This window comes from Meriones unguiculatus, chromosome 11, assembly GCF_030254825.1.
Source record: "Meriones unguiculatus strain TT.TT164.6M chromosome 11, Bangor_MerUng_6.1, whole genome shotgun sequence".
Lineage (NCBI taxonomy): Eukaryota > Metazoa > Chordata > Mammalia > Rodentia > Muridae > Meriones > Meriones unguiculatus.
Window position 1 is genome coordinate 25,959,984 of NC_083359.1, and position 12,294 is coordinate 25,972,277.

Consider the following 12,294-nt stretch of genomic DNA (forward strand, 5'->3'; position numbering starts at 1 on the left):
AAAGTTTGAGACAAGCACAAGGACCCTAATGCAATCCCTAGAACTCTCATAGAGAAACACAGCCAGGCAGCCCTAAGGCTTGTTGACCAGTCAACCTTGGTGAGAGTTCCAGGCCAATTAGATGCTTTGTCTTATTTGGGATCAGGGATGACACTTGGGAACACCTGAGGTTGTTCTTTGAGCCCCCCACATATGCATGTATGTACATGCTAGCTCACAATATACACCTCTACATACAAACATATACACATGCACAAATTTCATGCACTCACACATGCGCACACACACACAGAGAGAGAGAGAGAGAGAGACAGAGACAGAGACAGAGACAGAGAGACAGAGAGACAGAGAGATCCAGGAAACAGAAAAGAGGTTCCTGACTCCTTAGTGGACACTTTTAGAGTGTCCTGCACTCCACAGACTGAGGCAGAGGCAGGCATAAACAGATTGGTACTCTACACCTGGTTCTGTAATGAGTCTGTTTTTCTCACAGGAAAGGGCCTAAGAGCTCTAACCTTCAGCTTAGAGCAGCATGACCCCAGCCTGCTCCATTTTACCGCCATTTCATCACTCCTCCTTCTGCTGTCCCCCTAACCCTTGACCATGGAGAGCACATTGCCCTCCTGGGACTCCTTTCCCCCATGTCCATCCTACCTTCCATCTGTCACTCATGCCTACTTTACAAACCAGGAGTGTAGGCAGATCCCTGAGGAAGCATTGGGACAAATTGTTAGCTGAAGTGAGAATAATTATAGTAATTAGAAATAGTGTCAAGATTTCTACATTATTAGATTTCTATAGTATTAGACCTGTTTTTCTGTTTGTTTTGTCGATTGGTTGATTGATTGATTGATTTTAATTTAAAATTTTTATTCAATGTATTTTGATCATGTCTTTTCCTCAGCCACCTTCCCCAGCTCTTCCCCACCTTCCTGCCTACCCAACACTCACACACACACACCCTTACACACACTCTCTCTAAAACCCAAACAAATTTTTTTTAATAAAACACAAAATTGAAAGTCAAAACAAAGAAGCAAAAGAACTGTAAGATAAAAAAATATATTAAAAAGTCCACAATAAAATAAAATAAAAAATAGGGAGTGTGTTTTCTGTTGGCCTGGGACCTGGGAATGGGGCCGTACCTGGAGTATGTTGGGAATATAAAATGGAAATATTTTTTTAATCCATTGGAGTTTTATTTATTGGAGAAATCTGACTTTCCCTTGGTCTGTGAATATCGCTTGCAAATGCCTTGCTGCTTAGGGATAGGACCCCATGTCCACTTTCCCATCTCTGTGCTGGGACCCCATCCAGCTTAACCCTGTGCAGATCTTGCCACAGTCTCTATGAGTTCATTCTTAAACAAACTCTCATCCCTGTCATTTGGACACTTCTACCAAGAGCTGAGGCAACACCTCACTGTACCTATTCTGGCAGCCAGTCTCTAATCTTCAACACAACTTGCTTTGCCAGCATGCCCTGGCTCCCTGGAGTGGCTCAGCCTTAGTAAAGAGGTCAGTAATACAAATCCTATCCAATAAGCTCCAAAACCTCTTTAGTTGCAAACAGGTCAACTGTGGTGGTGTGATCCTGTAATCCCAACACGTGGGAGGAAGAGACAGGAAGATCAGGAGTTCAAGGTCATTCTCACCTACATTAGACTTTGAGAGAAGAGGGGAGAAAAAGAGAAAGAGAAGAGAAGAGAAGAGAAGAGAAGAGAAGAGAAGAGAAGAGAAGAGAAGAGAAGAGAAGAGAAGAGAAGAGAAGAGAAGAGAAGAGAAGAGAAGAGAAGAGAAGAGAAGAGAAGAGAAGAGAAGAGAAGAGGAGAGGAGAGGAGAGGAGAGGAGAGAAGAGGAGAGAGGGGTGTGGGAAGGGAAAGGGAAAGTTGGAGAGGGAAGGGGAGGGGACAGGAGAGGAAAGGGCAGAAATAAAAGAAGAGGAAAGGAAAGAATGTACACAATGTTACCACCTCTACTTAAACAAGGAAATGGAAGCTCATCGACAAGAAGCCCAGGCCACACCGTTGGCATATGCCTACCTCAGCCTTCCTAACAGCCCTTTAATACACTTGCTCATGTTTTGCTGAACCCAAACATAAAAATTATTTTCGTTGCTACTTCATAACTGCAATTTTGCTACTGTTACGAATCATGATGTAAACATCTGTGTTTTCAGATGGGTTTAGGCGACCCCTGTGAAAGGGTCAGGCAACCCCCAGGTGAGACCCACTGATGTAGCTACTCATACTCTAGCTGTGTGGCTTTGGGCAAGCCATTTCACCTCTCTGGTCATCAGCTTCTTCACCCATCAAATCATGAGTAGAACTAGATCACCCCTGACCCTTGAAACACTAAGTCCTCTTTTCTTAGCTCTTACTAAAGAAACAACCAGCTTCATAGCGCTTTCTCCCATTGATACTTTTGTCCAATCATTAACCAGGAGAGTGGGCTGTTTCTGCAACCTAACAGCAAAGTTCACTTAGCGGGAAGAGAGGAGTATTTCGGGGATAGCGGACATTGTTGGACATCTCGGGGGACCTAATTCTGGTTTGGCCTTAGCTTGGTGGCTCAGGAAATCTAAGGCATCGTCAAAGAAACAGCGTTCTCTGTTCTCCAACGATCGCCTTCGGTGAGTACGAAAGTGTCAGCTACACGATGCCAAGATGAATATGCTTTTTGAAACTGTTCTGGTTTTTTGTTTGTTTCCTTATGGAGTTTGACTCAATCGCTTGCTTTTCTCTCTTTCCTAATCTTGTGGGATGCGGCATCACAAAGCCATTAAGTCATTCATGGAACTCTGAAAAAAAAAATAGTGAGTAAAACAGGCAAACTTAAGATGGAATGGGAGAAGGTTTAGCATGAGATGTAAAGAAAAAGCATGTTTGCATGTGGGTTGTAGCCATAGTGGCTGTTTGATTTGATCCCTTGCTCCTGGTTTCTCCTGTTTGACTCAGAGACATTGCTGTATCCCTTACCACTGCACTGTGTTTTCTTCCCAAAAGTCTTAGAAAGCTACCATGGTCTTAGTAATTCCAGGGGCAGTTGAAGATGACTGTCATCAGCTTTTGTTTCCTGCTTAAAGAAACCCAGAAAACTTCTTCTTTGTCCCAAAATTCCTTTCTCAGTAAGCTTTTCTGTGTTGCCTCTGACTCCTGTGTGTTAATTAAACTCCCTTTGTAAAACATAAATACTTTCCTCCTAAAGCCCACAGCAGTTCCAGCTGGGGTTAGTCTCAAAGTAAACTCACAAACAGGAGGTCCTTAATAAAACTGATTTAACCAAATTATTTCTAAGGTGGTGGCTAGGTGTGATGAGGTTCCTGACAAACAGGCAAATTATCTTTTTCTAAAGCCTATTTAATGATATAGTCATGACACAGCAAAGCTTCCCAGGAACAGCAGAGAGAGTTTTGTGTTCGCTCGAAAACTACAGACTTCCAAGCACCACCAGGCTGGGCTGCTAAAGCTACATACGGATAATCATATTTATCCTTGCATTTGGTCATGTATACAGTGACAGACACATAATAAACCATTTTGGGGAAGTAGCCCAAAAAGAGAGCTGCTCTTAAAACATAAGTACTTTGTCCTAAGTCCAAAAATGAGGAAGATCCAGAACAAAGATTTCCTCAGGAGTCTGAGTTCAGATTACTATTGAAGACACCCTACAGCTTTTGCAATTGGAAAGTTCTGACTAGGCCAAGTAAGGAAAAGAAATTCCCTCAGCTGAGGTTCTGTTGTTGGAGGGATGGGCTGGGTTGATTCCTGCAGGAACTTGTGAACAGGGAGCCGAAGAGAGAGGGATTTCCAAACAGGGCCCATGACAGGAGCAGTCCTAGAGGTCAGCTTTAAAAGTTCTCTCTGTCATGATTGGAGAGATGGCTCAAGAGCACTGACTGCTCTTCCAGAGGACCCAGGTTCATTTCCCAGCATTCATAGCTCACAACTGTATGTAACTCCAGTCCCAGAGGGTCAAACACGTTCCTACAGACATACATCATGCCAGCAAAACAGCAATGCACATACAAAAACAAATAAACTGATAAATGAATAAGGAAAATAAATGAATGAATGAATGAATGAATGAATAAATAAATAAATAAATAAATAAATAAGGAAATTCTCCCTGTCAGTCCTGAAGGATGTCTGATGACCCAGGAATGCCTTGGATAGGCGTGGCCCTCAAGAACTGTCTTCCTGCTCTTGCTTTACTTGTGCTGAAAATAGTTAAATCCTTTTCGAGATGTTACCAATGTTAGATATACAACTCCCTGCAGAACTCCTGCGATTTTAGTGATGCTGCTTTAGACCCCAAGTTCTGTGGTGCAGCAAAGTCTTAAATGGTCCTTGAGATCTCTGTCTTTTCCTGCTGTTGTGACTCTTATTATCTATCTTCTTAATCTCACTTCACCACAGGTCCCAAGAAACTGTCCTTTCTCCATTTTCCATAATAAATCTATTTGTGGGTTGGGGAATGTGCCTCAGTTGATTGGATGCTCACTTAGCATGCACAAGGCCCTGGGTCCGAATATCAGCACCACATAAATCAGGCATGATGGATGCATGCCTGTAATCTCAGCCCTTGAGAAGTGGAGGCTGGGAGAATCAGAAATTCAAAAACACCCTTGGCTGCATAGTGAGCTCATGGCCAGCCTGAGCTATATGAGATGCTATTTCAAAGAAAATCTATTTGTGCTGAAGTTTTCTAAGCTTTCTAGAATTCATAGATGACTGTCTGATGACAGTCGGGGGGGGTGATTATACAGAGCACAACACAGCACGGCTGATTAGTTCACTCTCCGTGGCTCTACAATCCACCCCCTCATAGTTTTCCTGCTCCTTCTACAGCAATGAGCACACTTCCTCTGTTCAGACACAGCTAGACTGCACACCCCGAGTGTCCCCTTCTGTGGCAGGTGGACTTGTCAAGGACCTGTTCCTGCTCCAGGTAGGTCTCTTCAGAAAGTCTTTTCCGGTCAGTTACTAAGACTATAGAGCGTTTCCTCCTTTCTTTCTGGTTCAATACTGATATCAAGGACGTGGAACACTTATTATCTATCTTCAGAATTTCTTTGGCAAATGGAAAGCAGGGCTTGGGAAGATAGCTAAGTCATTATAGTGTTGTCCACTAACTATACTGGGTGTGAGTAGGCTTGAATGATATCTAGAACCCACATAAAAGTGCCACCGTATCCCCATGTGTTTGTAATCCCCGAGCTGAGAAGGCAGAAAAGGTGGATCCCTGGGGCTCAATAGCCAGTCAGCCTAGCCAAATTGGTCATCTCCATGGCAATAAAAGACTCTGTTTCAAAAAGAAACCAAGGTGGACAGTTCCTGAGTAACAACTTCTGAGGCTGACCTCTAGTGTCTGTGTGCATACACATGCATGCACCCAGACATGCATGCACACATACAACAGATGGATGGATGGATGGATGGATGGATGGATGGATGGATGGATGGATAAAAAAAAAAAAAAACGAACCTGGAATAGCTATAGATATTTTTGTTCTGCCCCAACAGGCTGGTCCATTAGTATGTAAGTGTCCCTCTGTTCTACATTCCCCAAGTTCATCAGCACCTCTGGTTAGGCAGCTAATGTCCTTATCTTCCAGGTAAGGAACCATCTAGGGATCTAATCTCATTCTGCCATGAATTGTATAGGCAGTTCATTCAATGAACACTTTTTGACTCAGGAACCTTCATGCCTGAGTTTAAATATCAACTTCTTTTTAAAACTTCCTAGCCATAAGCTATAAAGTAAGGTAGCTTCTTTCTATTTGATTTCTTTAGCTGTAAAACGTATTTCTTGGTGTGGGATGAGGAGTGCTGGGAGTCAAACCAGAGCCTCACACGTACTAGGCAAGTGCTGTCACTGAGTGGCACACTCAACCCTCTTTTCTATGAAAGGGAATAATAGCAGTTTTGGCTTCATAGTGTTGTCATGGAGATGAAAAGAGGTGATCTGTGAAAAGCATTTGGGGACCGTGGTACACAATTCACTGTGTTCACAGCAGCATCGTGTGACCTGTGACCACTATAATAGATAATAGCAGTGTATCTGAGCTAGACACTGGACCAGGAGGCTCAAGAACACAAGCATGAGTACCGCCTTTCCGGGTTTTATAGTCAGCCAACTGGGGACACAAAGAAAATTAGGAAAAAGTGTCACACACACACACACACACACACACACACACACAAGTAGGGCTTCCAATTTTAACCATGACTGTGAAGGAAGGGAGGAAAAAGATTTCATGACAGAGGGCAAGATTGGGTACATCTAGTTTGGGAGGAATAAAAAGACCTCATCAAGAAACTGGCATTTAACCCTTCTCCTTTTCATGAAGTCCAGAACCCACAGCAAGGGAGTGGTGCTGCATGAGGGTGGCTCCTCTTACCTTAATTAACCTAGTCAGGATGAGCCTCTCACAGGCACGCACAGTGGCTTGCCTCCTAGCTGGTTCTAGAGCCTGGCATTTGAGAGCCAGGGTTAACCATCACAGCTGAGTACCAATGTGAACTCTGAAGCCTAGTTTACCTGCATTTGAAATCTCCTGCCTTGTCACACTCTGCTCTCTTAACCATCATGAGAATTTCACCGACTTTGTCCAACAGCTGTGGTCAAGAATTAGCCCAAAGTGCTAAGAAACAGTTTCTCAAATAATTAGCAGAAAGGCCTTCTCTGGATTCAGGATATGGATTCAGTAGAGGATGCGGTGGCCCACCACTCATAACTCCTTCCAGAAAGGATCACATAGCTAAAATTGCTGACAGCAAACACCCAGGTCAGTTTGGATTTGACCTTACCAGCTACAGACAGGGCCTTGCCCAAAATGGGGCCATTCCATACAGGCCTTGGTCAGTAACTGCTAAGGATTTTTACCACAGAGGGCCCCCCAGGAGATAACTCTAGTGAGGATGGTATCTCAACTTCTTCCTCAATCCAGTTTTGTTTGCTCTCCTTCCTCCAGGTATTCATCCCTAATGCAACCCTGCTCACAGCAAGCTTTGGCATTATCATTGTTCTCATCTTAGCACAAAACCCCTCCATCCACATATGGTTACAAATGCTGCCCACTATGGTGGAGACCACAGGGAAGGTGGTTTTGCCAGCGTTCATCTCCATGCTGATTTTTAGGTTGATTTACACTGGCAAGTGAAGACACCATCAGATGGCAAGGCTTACATTCTTGATGATTATTCTTTGCTGACCTCTCCCCAGAATGAATAAACAAGAGATACTTATTGGCAATTCTGGAAACATGCACCCGTCAGCTTGTTGACCTTACCTCTTGCTGTTTTGTGAAGACAGAAAGTGTGTCTCCACCCTGATGGCAGTTTCCCACTGGGACTGAAAACACTGCAGTCTTTGTTGGTCTCCTTGTGGAGCTCCTGTCCCCTCCAGGTCCTTCTAGCCTTCCTTCTTCCTTAAGACTCTCCATACTCTGCCCAAAGTGTGACAGTTACCTGTTCTTTGATCACTTCCCCTGGTAGTGCGGCCTTGCCAGAACACTGTGGGGGCGGGGTGTGGGGGAGGGAGAGGATCCAGGCAGTCCTTGATGAGACTTGATAAGCTAGGGTCAGATGGCAGGGGAGGAGGTCTCCCCTTTACAGTGGACTAGAGAGTGGGGATAGGGAGGAAAGGGAAGGAGGGTGGGACCAGGAGGAGATGAGGAAGGGGGCTGCAATCAGGACATAAAGTGAAAAAAAATGGTTAAAAATAAAATTCAATTCAATTAAAAAAAGAAAGAAAGAAAAGAAAAGAAAACTCTGTGGTCTAGATATAAAATCGCCACTTGGTCCTCAGGTGGCGGTACTGAGTCATGATTATATCACCAGGATGCTGGCTTCTTAAATGTCGATTGATGACCTCATACCTTAGTGGACTATATGAGGTGAGATGTAGATGGAGGAAATGGGGCGTTGGGAGCTTGACTTTTAAAGGTGTATCTTGTCCCCTGTCCTTCTCCCCATCTTCTCTTTCCTCCCCTCTCTGCCTCCTTCCATTCTTCCTGTACACCACCAACGGAGGCAGTATGTTCTACAAGCCCCTTAAAATGATGTTCTGCCTTATCATGCACAGGCCCCTAAGCAACAAACGACCATGGATTGAAGCCCTTGAAACTGTGTCAGAATAAATCCTTCCTGTTGTATGTCTTCTCTCGGTTATCCTGCCACAGGGACAAGTAACTGATACAGACACACTCTTGTGTTCCTTAGCAACTCTTTCTTGTCCTCTAGAAGTAGCTAGGTTGTCCTCCACCTTCTGTAGGGTGTTCCGTCTTGAAGATCCCCAGGATGCTTTCAGAAGTGCTCAGATTCGCTGATATCTGTCAGCTCCTATAGCCACGACTAAAAGCCCGGAGCCTGGCAGAGCTTCTAGAAGCTGTCAAAACTACTCTGTCCCTCAGGAAGGATTCACCACCACTGGCACATAGTCTTCCTTTCAAATGAAAAAAAAAAATCATTTTCTTCACTATCCCAGATCACCATGCTCCTGTCATACGGCCACGAGCTGCTAAAACTCTGTAGCTATGTGCCTGGCCTCCCCTACCACCACTTTTTGCTCCCTGCCCACTAATACCTGCCCTTTGCCTTCTTCAGTGTTGGAGCTGCATCATTATTCGAGGCTTCACTGGCATTTCTTCCAAATTCCTGAAGCTGATGGTGACTCATTCTCTTTTGTCATCAAGGACCATCGCTGCGCTGTACACAATGCGCCCCATGAAGCCCGTGTTAGCTGTTCTCTGACACCTTTCATCCATTAATGTAAATGGCCTGGAGGCAGACCTGATGGTCTGCAGCTTTATAACTGGTAGGGTTAAATTAGACAACCTGCTTTGCCCCTCTTGAGTCAGGCTCCTGGGTCATGGGACATTCATTTGGGTATGGGCTATCACATCCACAGCTTCCCAGGCCTTGCTTAGAAGGACCTGATTGAACTTTCCCCCAAAGCTATATTGACACACATGGTCCTTCAACACAGCCCTCTTCTTGCAGTGTCCTTTCATTTCCCGGGGGTATTTTCATTTCTCTGGGGAAAAAAAAAAAAAAACAGAAAACAACTGATCATTCACTAGAATGAATACAAACTCGGAAGGCTGCTGAGAAAAATATCGTGAGTCTTCCTGGCACTGATAAAGCTGTATAAAATAGCAAAGTCCTAGAAAGTGCATCCAGCATTCTAGCTTCATGGCTGCTGTGGGTAGTCTTCATTTGTCAACTTGGCTGGGGTTTGAGATCACCATGGAAACAAATGACTGGATGTTTGTATGAGGGTTTTTCCAGAGTGGTTTGACTAGGGTGGGCAGACCTATTCTGAATGTGGGTGGCACCGTGCCATAGGATCTCAGACTGAACACAGAGGAGAAAGAGTTGAGCACCAGCATTCATCTCATGCTACTTCCTGACTGTGGGTGCAATGTGACCACAAGCCTGAAGCTCTTGCTACCATGCTTTCAGTCCCATGAAACGCTATGACCTCAAACTTAGAGATAAGTTCCCTCCAACCTATTTGTGTTAGTTGGCTTTCTGGTCCTATGACAAAATACCTGAGATTAGCAATTTATACAATGAAAAGGTTTGATTTGGCTCATGGTTTCAAAAGTTTCAGCCCGCTGTCACTTGTCACATCTCTTTGTTTTGAGGAGGCAGAGTTCACCCACCATGCAAGAAGTCCATGGCGGAGGATGATTATCCGTGGGTCTGGAATTATGCAGATAAAACCAAGTATAGATGTCTGATCCTTAGGCTAACAATGCATGGAAGTGTTGGTTTTGTGCCGTAGTACCTCTTTCTTCATAACTTAGGTATGCATCTCGAAGTTGAGAGATACCACATAAAATTCTAGTTTCTGGTTTCTTCCAAAAAGATAAAAACATCTGGTCTCAGTGTCATGGCATTCCAGAATCAGAATCAGCACCATCAGCTGTAGCCAAGCAGCAATGCTAACCCTTGTACGAGAGCCTCAAAATCGCCAGTTAGCCTCCTGTATACATTTCCTATACTGCACTGACTCTATAGATATAGGAATTTGAGTTCTTTGGATTAAGAAAGGAAAGGAAGAAGAAGAGAGGGCCAAATAAGAAAGGGTTTCCTCGTGTATTAATTCAGCTGCTTTGGGACAGGTGTGGGAATGGATTTTCGTTGCTTTATTTAACAAAAGTCAACATATTGATGATTACAGAGCTAGAATAGGGCTTGACTTCACCAAGACTCTGAATCTAAGTCTCTGTGCTTTTGGCTTTCTCCTTGGCTGGCAAAACAGCTGCCATCACTCCAAACCTGGTATCCTTACATGATGATATACAAAAGAAAAGAATAGAATGTCTCTTATCATGCCTTCCTCTTATCTGGAAGCAAAATTTTTCCAGAAGATTCTAGAAGATTTTGACCCAGGTCCAGCTGGCCAGAATTGGGCCATATGACTATCCCTAAACCAATCATTAGCAAATACGAATGGGACTGTCATGTTTGAATGAAAACACAGTCCAGTCCTTGGATTTAACAGAGGGGTCCACTTTAGCGCATGGCTGTACATACAATCTGGTGGAAAGGAGAATATGGAAGATGACAGGTGGTTGTGGTGCCTCCCATTTGTGAAAAGCATAGCCATAAAGGGTATCTTAGCATTCTATGAAAATTGGGGTTCTGGAGAAGTCTACAGAGGTTGAGAGATGTGGTATGCATACAGAGTTAAAGCCTCTTCATCCTTTCCATATGACTTTCTAGATGGACTACTGATAGGATCTTCATTTTTTTTTAAAATGAACCTGGCCACCCTCCCTTTCATCCTTGGGGTCTGGTGCTTGTCTCAGACATTTAGCAGACAGTAGGAAGCAGCTCCCCATTCTGACCCAGCTCTAGAACGTCTCATGTTTTCTTTCCCTAAGGAGTGGAAGACATGCCCTTTGCAGTGGGCCTGTGACTCAGTGCTGTGGTCAGAAGCTCAATTCATTTGCTTAAAATGCTTTTCTGAAAATACTAAGATGTGATAAAACAGGGGAATGAGTCTCTCCGTGAGGCTCATTGCCTGGCCCTGTAGTGTGCCTCAGGCAATCTAGAGCTGTGCACCCTGGCAAACAGTTGTCATATAAAGCTGTCATACCTGACACTACAGGTGACACATCTTTATTAAGTCACCTGACTAAGATGGAAAGACCCAGCAAAGCTGGTGGCCATGCAAGGTCCTGGGACAGCAGAAGGACTTAGTCTGAACCCCTTCCTTCACACTGCAACAGACTGAAATGTTGACTCAGGAGGCTGTCCTTAGGGAGCCCTCCAGGCTCTCTGGTTGCTATGCACCCAAGCTAACAGCACAGCCGTCAAATTCCAAAAACTGAAAAAAATGACTGTTTCCATTCCCTGTGTCAATACTGTGCTCTCCAGCTTTCAGGATTCAAATACTTCATCTCACCAAATGCTCTTGATGATCATGCCACCACAAGGGCCAAAAATGGCATCCAGTCGTAATGCTTTAGTGGGCACTTATATTCGTGATCTTGCCTAGATTCTCATTAAGTCTATAAGGTAGGTCCCATACTAGCTCTGCTTTGTAAGCAAGGACCCAGTGGAGGTGATGCAGCTCGCCCAAGGCTGCCCAAGGTAGCGAGTAGCCAAACCATGTTGTAAGTTCAGATCTGCCCAGCACAAAATCTGAGCTTTCGGTAATTACTGCATTCTTCCCAGTCTCAGAAGAGGCCAATTAAAGGGTTCTTGAAGTCCTGAAGACAAGTAACAGTCATTGTGCCGTTAAAGTGATTAGTCTCTGGTGGGGGTGTTTAGGCCTCTACCTCCCTTCCAACAACCCCCCAACCTTAAGCAGGAGAGAGAAAAGTTTAGTGTAGAGAGGGGGCTCAGACCCCTTTACCTCTTTTGGCTACTTAGGGTCAAGGAGTTCTTTCAGGGCTCTACACCAATCTCTGTTAACTGCAGATGCAAGCAGCAGCCTCCTTCATGCTGCTGTGCCCCCGAAGCGTTTCTCTCTGTCTGTCTGTCTGCTCCAAACTGTCATACTGTTTCTGGTCTCTCCATCTGTCCAAACTGCTGCACACCACACGTCAACACCAAACGCCACACCGAACTCCACCAAATGCTTTCACAGTCTCTTTCTCAGCCTCATATGTATACACTCAGAGTCCTAGACCACATCCCTCTCCATGCGGCACATTGAAGGCCATTCTCAGCTGGCAAAGATCACACTCCTCACATGACAACTAACAGGTGTGGACGAACTATAACCCAACTAAAATCCCACACTTGGGATTAAAACAAAAAGCATATTTTCACAA

At 44.4% G+C, this 12,294-nt stretch overlaps 1 protein-coding gene across 4 annotated transcripts in view; it reads left to right on the forward strand.

Moving 5' to 3' along the window:
• The first annotated feature begins 2,481 nt into the window (after positions 1-2,481).
• Positions 2,482-12,294, forward strand: part of Adra1b (adrenoceptor alpha 1B) — a 112,088-nt gene continuing 102,275 nt past the window's right edge. For 3 of the 4 annotated variants that reach the window (XM_060363822.1, XM_060363825.1, XM_060363824.1), the window contains exon 1: positions 2,482-2,631. The gene's annotated coding sequence lies outside the window, so the exon portion shown is untranslated. Of the gene's footprint in view, positions 2,632-4,849; positions 4,950-12,294 lie in introns of all 4 variants that reach the window. The other variant, XM_060363823.1, reaches the window with a different exon arrangement.